This window comes from Leiobunum rupestre, chromosome 10, assembly GCF_980474605.1.
Source record: "Leiobunum rupestre chromosome 10, qqLeiRupe1.1.hap1, whole genome shotgun sequence".
NCBI classification, from domain to species: Eukaryota; Metazoa; Arthropoda; class Arachnida; order Opiliones; family Sclerosomatidae; genus Leiobunum; species Leiobunum rupestre.
This window is the reverse complement of record NC_143393.1, coordinates 41,712,087-41,730,925: the sequence shown is the minus strand read 5'-3', so window position 1 is coordinate 41,730,925 and position 18,839 is coordinate 41,712,087.

Below are 18,839 nucleotides of genomic sequence, written 5' to 3'. Positions count from 1 at the left end.
CGAACAAAATATCGTCTGCTACCCCTCCTTTCACTTTGTCGAATTACGTCACGACACCGATGAGCAACGGAAAAACCATCTCGCCCAGCCGATGTTTCCGCTGAGTCTCCGATGATCAACGTGACGTCAAAACCGGAAATCAAAAAACCCGTTCAACAAAAAACCGCTGACCGTTGAGCTCAGCGCTGAGCTATTTTAGAGTTGTTGATCGCAGCCTTAGTCGATAGCTACGCCGCAAAATTTTGGTTTTGAAAACGAAAACATTTGAGAGAGTTGGCCGTTTTTGGTCTATCTAAATCTGGCAGCCTTGCCTGCCTTCCGGCCTGCATCTCCATACCAAAAATGGTCGACGATTACTCCGCCGAAAATATTTTACTAAACTGATCGGCGGCGTTTTTGACTGTTATATTGAATTATCGACTAAGACTATGGGCACGAATTTTCCGCCAAACCGCGGAGGTGTACATTCCATTATCACTCCATTTCCGTTCAAATGTTTGTTTCCCTACCATCCATACTGCATTTCACACAATTTTCTCATTCCAGAAATTTCAATTTCCGATTCGGAATATCGCAGCCAGATTGAAAATCAAAAAGTATCTTTTCCATCCATTCCCGAGCTCAAATGAAAATTTCCATCCATTGCAGAGCTGAAATAAAATTTTACATCCATTCGAGAGCTCAAATTAAATTTTCCATCCATTCCCGAGCTCAAATGAAAATTTCCATCCATTGCAGAGCTGAAATAAAATTTTACATCCATTCGAGAGCTCAAATTAAATTTTCCATCCATTCCCGAGCTCAAATGAAAATTCCCATCCATTGCAGAGCTGAAATAAAATTTTACATCCATTCGAGAGCTCAAATTAAATTTTATATCCATTTCAGAGTTCAAATTAAATTTTCCATCAAATCAAGAGCTCAAATGAAAATTTCCATCCATTCCAGAGCTTAAATAAAATTTTCCATCCATTCGAGAGCTCATATTAAATTTTATATCCATTCCAGAGTTCAAATTAAATTTTCCATCAAATCAAGAGCTCAAATGAAATTTTCCATCCATTCCCGAACCCGAAGTAAGATATCATTCGGATTCCCTCCATTTGCCGGGGTAAATAATAATCGGGGTTACCGAGGTAAATGGTAAATGATCATGGCTCCAAATATATTTCGTGTATTACTATATGTTGTGTAATAGTTTTGTAATGGTCCTCTTTCAAACGAATATCATAAACTAAGGAATACTTATCTCGTACAAGAGGTATATTATATCCTTCTGGTATTTGCAAAAGTCGATCACGACTTTCGTAGGTTTATTTAACCTTATCAAAACAAGCAGACACCTGTTAATTCAAGAATGATTAATAAAACCAATTATGAAACTCCTCTCTACAGTTACTGAATATTTCCAAATTGTTTAGGTTAGTTTAACAACGCCCCAGAGTTATATTCAATTTATTCTAACAAAGTTTGTAAGCCGAATTAGCGCAACAAAAATACACAAAACTTTCAAAGCGTAAATTGGAAGCTGTCGGAAAAAGGTCGAAAGGCGAAGAGGGAGTTCTGTTTGTTAAACATGACGGCTTGCTACTGCATCGTCCTTTATGTTACTGTAACATATGGGGAAAATTATGTAAATAACGCTTAAAAGTTGTCTAAATATATTAGTGGATTTCATAGAGCATACGGTACATAATTACGCGTAAGTATGCCTCAATATAAAAATCGCTGGATGACTTAGGCCTAAGGTGGTGCCTTGGGTATTAGCCTAGCTGATTATTATTTATTAGGGCACTATGATGATAGACCTCCGGTGGTATGTTCTCTGTTACTAGGTACACCGGGCTATAAATTCTGACACACTGATCCCGAGGCACGAGCTAAACTATAAATTGGAAAAGCCAGAAATGAGCGCTTCAATCAAACAAGAAGTAATATTTCTGAGAGCCAGGACCTGCAAGTTACTGTTTATATAGTGCTTGTTGAAATAATAGAAACTTTTAATTGCAATACTTACTATTAGCCTTTTTTTAATTGTATTACTGTCGCATCATATGTCTCTTATTTTTGTGTTAATTCTGTTTTTAATTTCGATTTTAGGGCACTATCATTGTATAAATATAAATAGTTTCTTTTGTATCGCGCATCAGGGCCCAATAAGTGTACAGCTTTTTAATACTGAATTAAACAAATTATTATACCTGTGCGGTATGCAACAAGTGTTTTCTTTTAGACAGATTATTTATTTTGACTTCAGTTTCCCATCTATAAAGTTGATGACGCGTTTTACGTCACGGAATTTTAAGTGACGTAATTTACGCCATACCCCGTGAACAAGGTTTAAGTAAAGAAAATGCTTTTATGGCATACTTAGAAGTGATTATGTTACTTGTGATACAGGTATGTGTTAAGAAGAGTTTAGATTTTTAGAAACTGTTGGGGGGGAAAAGATAAAAAATCTAAACAAGTAAAGGAGTATTTTCGATTCATATTAGTTTCCAAAAGCCACGTTCCCATTTTGTTTCAAGAGAGAGTTGAAAGTTTCAATTTAAAGTAACATGTACACTTAATGACAAGAATCTATTGAGGTTAGCGGAGAATATGGGGCCGCAACTACAGTCTCTGTGATGATGATTCCAGAAAAATATTATCCACCTACACGGAAAGAGAGAGAGCCTGAGTGTCTTCCCCCTTACTGGCAGAAAGGTGGAAAGATTGCAACGAGGAAACGTGGTTTAGCTTCCAGGGAATCATATATTGAATCGCATATTCGCGGTTCAAATGAATATATACTTGGTAATGACTTTTGGATTGATATACACAATTTTTCGTTTGCATGTTTTGAAATGTAATTCCTTTGTAAGTAACGTGGTACCGTGGTACCGTGGGGATGGGGGTGGAGGAGATTTGGTGAAATTCGACACTGGCCACTGTAAGTAAGACAATGTAGCAATTTTGTCGGCGCTGTTAAAAGCAACGTGTCGTTGCAGTTAATATATTAAATATTATCGAATTACAAGTGACGTAGCCCCCAAGCATTAATACTGTTGTAATCACAAGTAACATAATACACCTAAGTAAAGCCCAGTTCACACTATACAATTAATTTTGCCACTTAAATGTATCCAACTAATTGTAATCAAGAAAATTGCATAGTGTGAACAGAAATAGTTGGTACCATTGTTACAATATTTCTGTTCACACTAGGCAATTTTCTTGCTTACAATTAAGTGGCCCAATTAATTGTATAGTGTGAACTGGGCTTAAGACACTTTAAGCTTTGCTCATTCATTTTTTCTTACTACATCCTTTCTTCACCAACGATAGATCAGTAAAACGACCAGCAACTTCGTAACCCGGAAATTTAACACTCTTTGCGATTTGAATTTTTCTATTGGTCATCCGAAAGGAGTCAGAGTTCAAATTCAGTCCTTTATATACCACTCCAAAAAAAATTCGTCTGTTGCGGAACCATAGTGTGGCTAAATTACAGTTGTTAATTTTCCGAAAAAATAAAGTGCGGAAAAATTTCCGGGAAATTTTCCGGGAAATTTTCCGAAAATCAAAAAATAAAATAAAAATTTAAACATAAATTGCTTTTTAAGGGTTTTTAATGATTTTAACTTTTTACCGATATAAAATGTCTAATAACAGTAAACATACTACCAAACATTAATATTAATAATTATTAATTAATTAATTAATTAATTATTATTAATTATTAATATTGTTAACATTATTATATTGTTAATCAGTCGAAAAAATGAGGCGAAAATGCCGCTTTATTTAAATTTGCAAACCATATTAGACTAATGGAATGAAAACTTTTTTTCTTTTTTTCAGAAATATACGGAAATTTTCCGAAAAAAAAGTCTCGGTCAATTTCCGTGGAAAGTATTCCGACTTACAACTCTAGGCTAAATATGCATTAGTTCAAAAATGGCGGTTTTCTAAATCGCGCGCCAAATTCCCGGAATGTCACGTTAACGGAAGTTGGATTTAGATTAGTTCATGGCGGCGCTACTGAGGGGCGCTATTAAGAAAAAATTTTGACGTCACTGAGAAGAAAGGATGTAGTAAAAAAAATCCTAATGTCATACATAGAGGTATAATGTTACTTATGGTGTAATTATAAATATACGCTCTCTATTTACTGCTATCTGGTATCACCTTCACACCCACCTTCCACGTAATATTTCATAACTATTGACATACTTAAAACGTAATACCATAACAAGAACCCATAGACGTACTAAGAACACGTAATCATAGCTTTAGCCCGTCGTGGAGCCTCCTAATCTATATTTTCAAAATAAGCCCCGCCTTTTCATATTTTCCGCCTGTTGTAACTTACGAAACCAAAAAAATAAGCGGTCTAAGAACTACTTAAACTAACTAAAAACCTACTTAAAAACCACTTAAAAACAACTCTAATTTCGCTTAATGGAGGACACTTAAGGCCAACTTAAAGCTAACTTAGAGCCAACTTGAAACCAACTAAAAAATAATATGTAATTTTCTGTATATGTAAGGGTTCGCGCCTTCTTCTTAGAAGTAACAATAGTGGAAGAAGACTCAATAGCTCCGCCTCTTTTAAAAAAATCGATTAGGAGGCGATCCAGCAAAATTTACTTTCCTCTGTTCTTGGTACGTCTATGGGTTCTTGACCATAAGTATATAATTTAAGTCTTCCTATAATAACGAATTTATTTAGGTTATCCGAGAATATGTAGGTTGCAACCGTAGCACCCTGTTTTCACGTGATTCTCGGAAGATAAACTACGCCCCATCCGTGTACTTTTCTCCCGTTAAACATTCGCAAAAATTCTGTATAATTAACGGATAAAAGATTTTGTAAATCTTGAAATCAGTATAAAAATACAATACAAAATCTCAAAATGAAATAAAATATCAGAATTGAGCACTGACAAGGAGACAACCCGAGGTGTAACTCATCGATTTTGTTTAAATTCAGGGATTAAGTAGACCTTCATGTAACTTAAAACACTCTAAAGGGAAAAAAGCGATGGTATTTAGTTTTATTTCTCTATGTAAATTAACATGGAAAAATCGAAGATTATTATAAAATTATTCAAATTCTCAAAGATTTTTTTTAAACAAAGGTTGTTAAATTTGGGTAATTATCTAATTTTGGGTAAATATCTCATTTTGGGTAAATATCTCAATTTGGGTAAATATCTCATTTAGGGTAAATATCTCATTTTGGGTAAATATCTCAATTTGGGTAAATATCTCATTTAGGGTAAATATCTAATTTTGGGTAAATATATAATTTTGGGTAAATATCTAATTTAGGGTAAATATATAATTTTGGGTAAATGTCTAATTTTGGATAAATGTCTAATTTTGGGTAAATGTCTAATTTTGGGTAAATGTCTAATTTTGGGTAAATATCTAATTTTGGGTAAATATCCAATTTGGGTAAATGTCACATTTTGGGTAAATGTCTAATTTTTGGAAAATGTCTAATTTTGGGTAAATATCTAATTTTTGGTAAATATCTAATTTTGGGTAAATATCTAATTTGGGTAAATATCTCAATTTGGGTAAATATCTCATTTAGGGTAAATATCTAATTTTGGGTAAATATCTTATTTAGGGTAAATATCTAATTTTGGGTAAATATCTAATTTTGGGTAAATATATAATTTTGGGTAAATATCTAATTTAGGGTAAATATATAATTTTGGGTAAATGTCTAATTTTGGGTAAATGTCTAATTTTGGGTAAATGTCTAATTTTGGGTAAATATCTAATTTTGGGTAAATATCCAATTTGGGTAAGTGTCACATTTTGGGTAAATGTCTAATTTTTGGAAAATGTCTAATTTTGGGTAAATGTCTAATTTTGGGTAAATATCACATTTTGGGTAAATGTCTAATTTTGGGTAAATGTCTAAATTTGGGTAAATATCTAATTTTGGATAAATATCTAATTTTTGGTAAATATCTAATTTTTGGTAAATGAAAGAGACTTAAAACGGTTTTAAAATTCACAATTTATTTATTTAAAAATCCAACGTTTCGGAGGAACTCTTCCTCCTTCTTCAGGGATTTTTAAAAGTCTGACAGTATAATGGTAAAATTTTGGGACGAAAAAACATTTATGCGCTTTATACATCAAAGCACTTTATTTATCCGTTTTACAATATTTACCAAAAAAGAAAATGACATTAAAATAGATTATCTATATAGATCGCCAACGAAGCTCCCGGAGGAAACGTGCTCAGAATGGAAGCAGCGTTACCCCGTTGCACGGCTATCGCAATACGTTGGACGAGGTATTCCACGGAGCGTGGTTCGGATGTGGCATCTCGAATTTTACGCCCTATGGCGTGGATGAGAGCCAAGGCGTCGCGACCGAAGGAGCCCAGCGTTTCGATAGCCACGGCCTTGAATTGGTAGCGGTGTTCGAGGCCCGAATATTTGCGCTTTATACATATAGTGGCTACTGTTCTTTAGCCGCGAGCGTTTTTTCCCGAAGGCGAGTCGACCGTCGAAGGGTTATCTTATATGAGCAACGGGCTCGATATCTTCGTTCGCGCTACTATTGTCGGAATGGGGGATTCTGCGAGAGGAGGAATTGGTTTGTTGTGTTCGAGAGGGTGAGGACCATAAAAACATTTAACAAGTCAGCCCAGGCCGTAATATTAGTTCCACATCAGTGTATACGCGGGTGGGCAAACCAATACAAAAGCCGTTGAGGCCATATGATTTCGTATCTTTTGATATATAATTTACCATCCCATGTTAAAGAGTGGCCACCGCCCACCCTCAGGATACCCGGATGGGCAAACCAATACAAAAGCTGTTGAGGCCATATGATTTCCTAGCGTTTGATATATAATTTACCATCCTATGTTAAAGAGTGGCCACCGCCCACCCTCAGGATACCCGGATGGGCAAACCAAAACAAAAGCTGTTGAGGCCATATGATTTCCTAGCGTTTGATATATAATTTACCATCCCATGTTAAAGAGTGGCCACCGCCCACCCTCAGGATACCCGGATGGGCAAACCAAAACAAAAGCTGTTGAGGCCATATGATTTCCTAGCGTTTGATATATAATTTACCATCCTATGTTAAAGAGTGGCCACCGCCCACCCTCAGGATACCCGGATGGGCAAACCAATACAAAAGCTGTTGAGGCCATATGATTTCCTAGCGTTTGATATATAATTTACCATCCTATGTTAAAGAGTGGCCACCGCCCACCCTCAGGATACCCGGATGGGCAAACCAAAACAAAAGCTGTTGAGGCCATATGATTTCCTAGCGTTTGATATATAATTTACCATCCTATGTTAAAGAGTGGCCACCGCCCACCCTCAGGATACCCGGATGGGCAAACCAATACAAAAGCTGTTGAGGCCATATGATTTCCTAGCGTTTGATATATAATTTACCATCCTATGTTAAAGAGTGGCCACCGCCCACCCTCAGGATACCCGGATGGGCAAACCAAAACAAAAGCTGTTGAGGCCATATGATTTCCTAGCGTTTGATATATAATTTACCATCCTATGTTAAAGAGTGGCCACCGCCCACCCTCAGGATACCCGGATGGGCAAACCAATACAAAAGCTGTTGAGGCCATATGATTTCCTAGCGTTTGATATGGCCTCAACAGCCTTTGTTAAAGAGTGGCCACCGCCCACCCTCAGGATACCCGGATGGGCAAACCAAAACAAAAGCTGTTGAGGCCATATGATTTCCTAGCGTTTGATATATAATTTACCATCCTATGTTAAAGAGTGGCCACCGCCCACCCTCAGGATACCCGGATGGGCAAACCAAAACAAAAGCTGTTGAGGCCATATGATTTCCTAGCGTTTGATATGGCCTCAACAGCCTTTGTTAAAGAGTGGCCACCGCCCACCCTCAGGATACCCGGATGGGCAAACCAAAACAAAAGCTGTTGAGGCCATATGATTTCCTAGCGTTTGATATGGCCTCAACAGCCTTTGTTAAAGAGTGGCCACCGCCCACCCTCAGGATACCCGGATGGGCAAACCAAAACAAAAGCTGTTGACGCCATATGATTTCCTAGCGTTTGATATGGCCTCAACAGCCTTTGTTAAAGAGTGGCCACCGCCCACCCTCAGGATACCCGGATGGGCAAACCAAAACAAAAGCTGTTGAGGCCATATGATTTCCTAGCGTTTGATATATAATTTACCATCCTATGTTAAAGAGTGGCCACCGCCCACCCTCAGGATACCCGGATGGGCAAACCAATACAAAAGCTGTTGAGGCCATATGATTTCCTAGCGTTTGATATATAATTTACCATCCTATGTTAAAGAGTGGCCACCGCCCACCCTCAGGATACCCGGATGGGCAAACCAAAACAAAAGCTGTTGAGGCCATATGATTTCCTAGCGTTTGATATATAATTTACCATCCTATGTTAAAGAGTGGCCACCGCCCACCCTCAGGATACCCGGATGGGCAAACCAATACCAAAGCTGTTGAGGCCATATGATTTCCTAGCGTTTGATATATAATTTACCATCCTATGTTAAAGAGTGGCCACCGCCCACCCTCAGGATACCCGGATGGGCAAACCAAAACAAAAGCTGTTGAGGCCATATGATTTCCTAGCGTTTGATATATAATTTACCATCCTATGTTAAAGAGTGGCCACCGCCCACCCTCAGGATACCCGGATGGGCAAACCAATACAAAAGCTGTTGAGGCCATATGATTTCCTAGCGTTTGATATGGCCTCAACAGCCTTTGTTAAAGAGTGGCCACCGCCCACCCTCAGGATACCCGGATGGGCAAACCAAAACAAAAGCTGTTGAGGCCATATGATTTCCTAGCGTTTGATATATAATTTACCATCCCATGTTAAAGAGTGGCCACCGCCCACCCTCAGGATACCCGGATGGGCAAACCAAAAAAAAAGCTGTTGAGGCCATATGATTTCCTAGCGTTTGATATATAATTTACCATCCTATGTTAAAGAGTGGCCACCGCCCACCCTCAGGATACCCGGATGGGCAAACCAATACAAAAGCTGTTGAGGCCATATGATTTCCTAGCGTTTGATATATAATTTACCATCCTATGTTAAAGAGTGGCCACCGCCCACCCTCAGGATACCCGGATGGGCAAACCAAAACAAAAGCTGTTGAGGCCATATGATTTCCTAGCGTTTGATATATAATTTACCATCCTATGTTAAAGAGTGGCCACCGCCCACCCTCAGGATACCCGGATGGGCAAACCAATACAAAAGCTGTTGAGGCCATATGATTTCCTAGCGTTTGATATATAATTTACCATCCTATGTTAAAGAGTGGCCACCGCCCACCCTCAGGATACCCGGATGGGCAAACCAAAACAAAAGCTGTTGAGGCCATATGATTTCCTAGCGTTTGATATATAATTTACCATCCTATGTTAAAGAGTGGCCACCGCCCACCCTCAGGATACCCGGATGGGCAAACCAATACAAAAGCTGTTGAGGCCATATGATTTCCTAGCGTTTGATATGGCCTCAACAGCCTTTGTTAAAGAGTGGCCACCGCCCACCCTCAGGATACCCGGATGGGCAAACCAATACAAAAGCTGTTGAGGCCATATGATTTCCTAGCGTTTGATATATAATTTACCATCCTATGTTAAAGAGTGGCCACCGCCCACCCTCAGGATACCCGGTTGGGCAAACCAAAACAAAAGCTGTTGAGGCCATATGATTTCCTAGCGTTTGATATATAATTTAACATCCTATGTTAAAGAGTGGCCACCGCCCACCCTCAGGATACCCGGATGGGCAAACCAATACAAAAGCTGTTGAGGCCATATGATTTCCTAGCGTTTGATATATAATTTACCATCCCATGTTAAAGAGTGGCCACCGCCCACCCTCAGGATACCCGGATGGGCAAACCAAAACAAAAGCTGTTGAGGCCATATGATTTCCTAGCGTTTGATATATAATTTACCATCCTATGTTAAAGAGTGGCCAACGCCCACCCTCAGGATACCCGGGTGGGCAAACCAATACAAAAGTTGTTCCGGCCATGTGATTTTATATTATCTCGGTGATTAAATTAGTATTTTCTTAGAGCAGATATTTAATATGGATTATTAACAACTGCATAAATCATATTATTGCAAGAATGTATTTATCTACTAAGAATATGGCAAGACGGAGATTCTGTCCCCATGGTCGCATACCTTTCAGCTTAAGGGCCTGTGGCCAAAGCCCTAGCCAAAGTGCTAGCCCATTGAATTTAACATTTTTGATTCTAGCAAGTAAGACTTTTGCAACACGCCCTCAGTTCGACTGCTTTGGATTTTTTGGTCTCACTATTTCAAGTAGACGCTAGCGTAGACGATTCCAATATTTTACTTTTATTGTTCTATGAGACCAAATTTATTTTCCGATCACTCTCCCTTTAAGGGGGTTGGTCGGAGGGGGCGGAAATTAACGGCACTGCGTGCGCGTCAAAGAGCTCTATCGAATGAGACCAACTTGTTGTTTTCGGTCACTTTCCCTTTAAGGGGGATGGTCGGAGGGGGCAGAAATTAACGGCACTGCGTGCGCGTCGAAGAGCTCTATCGAATCAGACCAACTTGTTTTTTCGGTCACTTTCCCTTTAAGGGGGTTGGTCGGAGGGGGCGGAAATTAACGGCACTGCGTGCGCGTCGAAGAGCTCTATCGAATCAGACCAACTTGTTTTTTCGGTCACTTTCCCTTTAAGGGGGTTGGTCGGAGGGGGCGGAAATTAACGGCACTGCGTGCGCGTCAAACAGCTCTATCGAATCAGACCAACTTGTTTTTTCGGTCACTTTCCCTTTAAGGGGGTTGGTCGGAGGGGGCGGAAATTAACGGCACTGCGTGCGCGTCGAAGAGCTCTATCGAATCAGACCAACTTGTTTTTTCGGTCACTTTCCCTTTAAGGGGGTTGGTCGGACCAACTATACAAACTATACAAGTTCGCCAAGAAGGCGAAAATATTATTTTGTGCCACATATAAACGACTTCGATAAGAAAGTGCCACACTCATTTATTACTTCTGACCATACACGGTTTCGATAAGGGGGTCGAAATTGGGGCGGTGAAGGCGAAGTTTGAGGTTAACTTGACCCTAAAACGCCGTAAATATACGTTAAATAACTCGGAAAAACGGACCGGAATTGCGACAACTTAACTTGACAAATCCCCCCCGCGTTGCAAAGAAACATTAGAAGTTCCGAGTAAAATTTATTCTGAGCGGTGTGATGCGGTTGGTAGAGGTGTAGGTTTTTGGAGATTACGCGGCCCGCAGCTATCTGTGTTCGAGTCTCGGTGAGGCCAATAATATGAATTATATAAATAAATTACTTTTCGCAGCTCCATCTACCGCGTCGTCGCTTTTCCACGCCATACAACAACAACATACAACACTTAACGACAATCCGTCCATAGCAATAGTCCCACTTCGATATATATATCTCAATGTGGAACTGAAAAGTGGAGATAACGTGGATAAGTTAAAGGGACCATCGTCACGATTTAAACATTGCGCAGATTTATTTTTTTAAATTTCGATAGATTCGCGTACATTAAAATGAGTTTTATGTAATTTAGGTTGAGCTAGTATGTCTATTGAGTCCCACCTAGCATTATGGCCAAAACACGAAGGTGTTCGCTAAGGGGAGAATTATTGTACGGGTTGTTTATATTTTTGTGTTCTTTAAGCCTTTGATGAAATGGGCGACGGCATTGTCCAATGTAATAATCGCCACATTCACAGGAGATTTTATAAATGATGGCCTTATCGAGTAGAGCAGTTGGTTCTTTGTTATTACATAATAAAGCTGACAATTTGGGTGGTGGGAGATAAATAGGATCGAGACCTACTGATTTAAGATTTTTGGCCAAAACAAATTTGGATAATTATTTAAATTTGGATAATTATTTAAATTTGGATAATTATTTAAATTTGGATAATTATTTAAATTTGGATAATTATTTAAATTTGGATAATTATTCAAATTTTAGTAATAATTTGGGTAAGTACTTAAATTTGTAATATTTTAATTCATATAAATATTTTAATTCGTATAAATATTTTAATTCGTATAAATATTTTAATTCGTATAAATATTTTAATTCGTATAAATATTTTAATTCGTATAAATATTTTAATTCGTATAAATATTTTAATTCGTATAAATATTTTAATTCGTATAAATATTTTAATTCGTATAAATATTTTAATTCGTATAAATATTTTAATTCGTATAAATATTTTAATTCGTATAAATATTTTAATTCGTATAAATATTTTAATTCGTATAAATATTTTAATTCGTATAAATATTTTAATTCATATAAATATTTTAATTCATATAAATATTTTAATTCATACAAATATTTTAATTCATATAAATATTTTAATTCATATAAATATTTTAATTCATATAAATATTTTAATTCATATAAATATTTTTATTCATATAAATATTTTAAATCATATAAATATTTTAATTCATATAAATATTTTAATTCATATAAATATTTTAATTCATATAAATATTTTAATTCATAAAAATATTTTAATTCATATAAATATTTTAATTCATATAAATATTTTAATTCATATAAATATTTTAATTCATATAAATATTTTAATTCATATAAATATTTTAATTCATATAAATATTTTAATTCGTATAAATATTTTAATTCGTATAAATATTTTAATTCATATAAATATTTTAATTCATATACATATTTTAATTCGTATAAATATTTTAATTCGTATAAATATTTTAATTCGTATAAATATTTTAATTCGTATAAATATTTTAATTCGTATAAATATTTTAATTCGTATAAATATTTTAATTCGTATAAATATTTTAATTCGTATAAATATTTTAATTCGTATAAATATTTTAATTCGTATAAATATTTTAATTCGTATAAATATTTTAATTCGTATAAATATTTTAATTCGTATAAATATTTTAATTCGTATAAATATTTTAATTCGTATAAATATTTTAATTCGTATAAATATTTTAATTCGTATAAATATTTTAATTCGTATAAATATTTTAATTCGTATAAATATTTTAATTCGTATAAATATTTTAATTCGTATAAATATTTTAATTCGTATAAATATTTTAATTCGTATAAATATTTTAATTCGTATAAATATTTTAATTCGTATAAATATTTTAATTCGTATAAATATTTTAATTCGTATAAATATTTTAATTCGTATAAATATTTTAATTCGTATAAATATTTTAATTCGTATAAATATTTTAATTCGTATAAATATTTTAATTCGTATAAATATTTTAATTCGTATAAATATTTTAATTCGTATAAATATTTTAATTCGTATAAATATTTTAATTCGTATAAATATTTTAATTCGTATAAATATTTTAATTCGTATAAATATTTTAATTCGTATAAATATTTTAATTCGTATAAATATTTTAATTCGTAAAAATATTTTAATTCGTATAAATATTTTAATTCGTATAAATATTTTAATTCGTATAAATATTTTAATTCGTATATATATTTTAATTCGTATAAATATTTTAATTCGTATAAATATTTTAATTCGTATAAATATTTTAATTCGTATAAATATTTTAATTCGTATAAATATTTTAATTCGTATAAATATTTTAATTCGTATAAATATTTTAATTCGTATAAATATTTTAATTCGTATAAATATTTTAATTCATATAAATATTTTAATTCATATAAATATTTTAATTCATACAAATATTTTAATTCATATAAATATTTTAATTCATATAAATATTTTAATTCATATAAATATTTTAATTCATATAAATATTTTTATTCATATAAATATTTTAAATCATATAAATATTTTAATTCATATAAATATTTTAATTCATATAAATATTTTAATTCATATAAATATTTTAATTCATAAAAATATTTTAATTCATATAAATATTTTAATTCATATAAATATTTTAATTCATATAAATATTTTAATTCATATAAATATTTTAATTCATATAAATATTTTAATTCATATAAATATTTTAATTCATATACATATTTTAATTCATATAAATATTTTAATTCATATACATATTTTAATTCATATAAATATTTTAATTCATATAAATATTTTAATTCATATACATATTTTAATTCATATAAATATTTTAATTCATATAAATATTTTAATTCATATAAATATTTTAATTCATATAAATATTTTAATTCAGGTAAATATTTTAATTCATATAAATATTTTAATTCAGGTAAATATTTTAATTCAGGTAAATATTTTAATTCAGGTAAATATTTTAATTCAGGTAAATATCTAAATATGGTAAATACTTAAATTGAATTTAGGTAAGAATTTAAATTCGGGTAAGTATTTAAATTTGAGTAAGTATTTAAAAATGGGTATTTAAATTTGGGTAAATATTTTAATTTGGGTAAATATCTGAATTCGGGTAAATATATAAATTGTGGTAAACTTCTAAATTTGGGGTCATTCCACGACAAATCGACCAAATGTTTTGGAATTTTCCACCCTACCTTTTTGGATTTGGATAAAAATTAGTCTTAGGGTTATTCTGGTCGATAAAGCCGAATAAAAATGGGTAAAAATCTAGATTCAAATGGGTAAATTGGGTAAATTTACTATAAATATCTAAATTCAGGTAAATTGGGTAAATTCATATTAGATGTCAAAATTTGGGTAGATTGATCAGGTACTGAAAATTGGGTAAATTCATATCTAATGTTTAAATTAGATATTTACCCTAAATGAAAAATTTTACACGTAATTAATAAAGTTTTTCGAATTAAATAACCTGATAAAATTTTATCCAATTTACAGTACCTGATAAATCTATACAAATTTAGATATTTGATATGAATTTACCCAATTTACCTGAATTTAGATATTTATAGTAAATTTACCCATTTGAATTTACATTTTTACCCAAATTTATTCGGCTTTATCGCCCAGAATAACCCTTATGACTAATTTTAATCCAAGTCTAAAAAGGTAGGGTAGAAAATTCCAAAACATTTGGTCAATTTGTCGTGGAATGACCGCAAATTCAGATATTTACCCAAATTCAGATATTTACCCAAATTCAGATATTTACCCAAATTCAGATATTTACCAAAATTCAGATATTTACCCAAATTCAGATATTTACCCAAATTTAAATAATTGCCCAAATTTAAATACTTACCCAAATTTAAATGCTTACCCAAATTTAAATACTTACCCCAATTTAAATACTTAACCAAATTTAAATACTTAACCAAATTTAAATACTTAACCAAATTTAAATACTTAACCAAATTTAAATACTTACCCAAATTTAAATACTTACCCAAATTTAAATACTTACCCAAATTTAAATACTTTCCCAAATTTAAATACTTTCCCAAATTTAAATACTTACCCAAATTTAAATACTTACCCAAATTTAAATACTTACCTAAATTCAATTTAAATATTTAAATTTAAATATTTACCTGAATTAAAATATTTACCAAAATTTAAATATTTACCTGAATTAAAATATTTACCTGAATTAAAATATTTACCAAAATTTAAATATTTACCCAAATTATTACTAAAATTTCTATATTTACCCAAAATTAGACATTTACCCAAAATTAGACATTTACCCAAAATTAGATATTGACCCAAAATAAATTAGATATTTACCCAAATTTAACCACCTTTGTTTTAAAAGAAATCTTTAAAATTTTTAATAATTTCATAAGAAACTTCGATTTTGCCATGTTAATTTACTTAGAGAAATATAATATTTTAGTTGTCAAAAATGTTTTCGGTTGCCATGGTAAAACTAAAGCAAATCGAATTTTTTCCCTTTGGGGTTTATTAAGTTACATGAAGATCTACTTAATCCCTGAATTTAAACAAAATCGATGAGTTACACCTCGGGTAGTCTCCTTGTCAGTGCGTTAAATACTCGAAATCAGTTTCGGTAGAAGTTGAAATTATAAGTATACATCTAGACCATTTAAACTCCGTTGGTGCGCATTTCCCGCCAAATCGTTGATTCCATATGTAACATAATTACTCATAAGTATGCCTCTGTATAACATTTCCATTGAAAAAATTTCAATGAGACCTTGTTTCACGCGGAACTTACAATGAGCGGACCCAAAAGTGCAAAAATGCTTATAATCCTTGCGCTATTGAAAAGGTTACCATGGAAATGAAATCATGTGATCGCGAGGCACGAGCTAAACTTGACACGGGCAAAGCCAGAAACGCGCGAGGAATTCTCACTAATTTCCGTTTCCCATCAGTAAAGTTGATGACGAATATTTCGTCACGGAGTTGTAAGTGACGTAATTTACGTCATATCCCGTGAACAAGGTTTCATTAACGAAAATGCTTTTATGGCATACTTATGAGTGATTATGTTACATATGATATTAGTGGACTCTACCTCGAAATGGATGGAAATCGGAGTCACTTCAACAACCAGTTCAGCCGTAGTCATCACATTCTTACGACAAAATTTGGCACGTTATGGAATTATGAAGACCCTGGTGAGTGATAATGCCACTTGTTTCACAAGTAACGAGTTCCAAATCTTCACGCAGAATAACGGTTTCAAGCATTTGACCACCGATCCAGAGTCATCAGCAACCACCAATCCTGAGTCCTGACAATGAATCTCCAAGCTGGAGTAAAAATCATCACCAAGTCGATCACCGAGTCGCAATCCTATCTTATTACCACGACAAGACTCGAGACCAGAGCAACAGCCTACCACAAGCATCTCTATTCCTATTGTAGCCACATCATCAGAAGGAGCCCGATCAAGGATACTTATTAGACAAGATTTCGACAAAGAGCCTCAGTCGAGTAGACACAGACTACACGTACGAAGATCCAGTCGAAGACGTAAATCGATTAAAAGACTTAATTTAAGAATGAAATGTTTAATCGTTAATGTAGTTAAAATACACTATAATCAGTCTATTTAAAAAAGAGGTGATGTTATGAACTATAATAGCTAGGGGGCGCCACTGGGTGGGGAAGCTGAGGGAGCTCTAGTTTTTATGACCACCTAAACAGTGGTCTACCAGCTGCCGACATGTTCGGTACTCTTACTTAAAACTTCATATGTAAAAATCATCATCATCATGGAAATAAATCTTATAGCTTCAATAGAGTGTTTAATTAACAAGAACAAACACATCAGATTGATTAAATCTAGATTAGATTTTTTAATCTTGATTACCCTCATTTAATGACGATCACCCTGATTTAATCACGATTACCCTGATTTAATCATTTTACTATGATAAGACGCAGCCAAAATGGAAGTGACCTGCCCCTCGGACAAATCTAATCGACGAATGTCATTCCTTGATTAAAATGCCTTTAAAAAAATCCATTGCAGGGGAAACTTTTAGAAATCATGTCAAAATTTAAAAACAATCGTTAAAAGTCAGGAAATTTTTGAAATAAACATTATAGATGGGGCCTCTAAATCAGGCTGGGCCTATGTGCAGAAAATTCTTGGCGGGGCTACTGATCTCGGCAAACGGAAGAGCTTAATTCATTTCAGTTACCAGGGCACTAGAGACTAAATAGTTCAAAAATTACCATAAGTAACATAATATCACTTAAGTGATTGGCCAATGTGAATAATAGCTCCCCCCCCCCCTTTTTTATTATTTATTGGTTGGATTTTTTACGCTGAATTTAATGGTGTAAATAAAAAGTTATAGGGAATTTGAGATTTCACTGGCTGTTCTAAACTTCTGCAGGACACATGAAATCAAACTTTCATTTTGGTCTATACTAATCAAAAACAAAAAAGAGAAAATGTTGGTGTAGTAGATCTCGGGAAAGGTTTTAATTAAATATTAAACAAAAGTACCTATTGTTAAAAAATCCCAAATATTATTGGTATAACGTTATTTATGAAATTACTCTTAAGTTTACCCATAGTCCGTTCTTCGTCTATGGTTTACCCAGCAGCCCCACTAGATAAAGGGCTCTATATTCCTAGAACAGACAGTGACAAAGCGAAAAGCCTACTACATACATTCATTGGACGCTTCAATAAAAGATACTCGGTTTTTACTCCCTTCTCGAAATTCATCTGGGAAGGAACTATTTCCGGTCGGTTGGTTAAACGGTTAGAATGGCTAGCCAAAAAGTCATATTTAAGCCAACTGGAGCCGCGTTTTTGCGTCAGATAGGAACGAGTCGGCTCATGTGAATAAGGAACATACTAATGTTAATTTTCGATCATATTTTAAGGTAAAATATATAATGTTACTAAATCTAAGTATAAGAAGATAATATTATTATTATTATCATCCTCTTATGGTATAAATAATTAAAATTATACGAATATTTTTATATTACCGGGCAATTTTAAGGGTTCTCATGGAGGCAGAGTTAATTCATTTCGTATAAACTTATCTTTCGGAAAAAGATGAAAACTAATTCCTTTAGAACTAAACGTATTACTTTTGCAGTACGGTATGCAAAAAGTGTTTCCTTTTAACCAGGTAACCTTTTTTGGCATGTTAAGGCTTAGCAAAAAACCGATGTTATGTTCGAGAAAAGTTTCCAGCTTTCTATATAAGCACTATATAAATAGTAACTTATGAGTCCTGGCTGTCGGAAATATTACTTCTTGGCAATTTCTGGGATGATGTTTTATTTAAGCGCCTATTGACACCCTGAGAGCATGGATTAAGGGCCACTGTCATTTTGGCAATGGTGTCAACCAAAACGAAATGAAAAAAATTAACTGAAGATTAAGTTTATTATGAT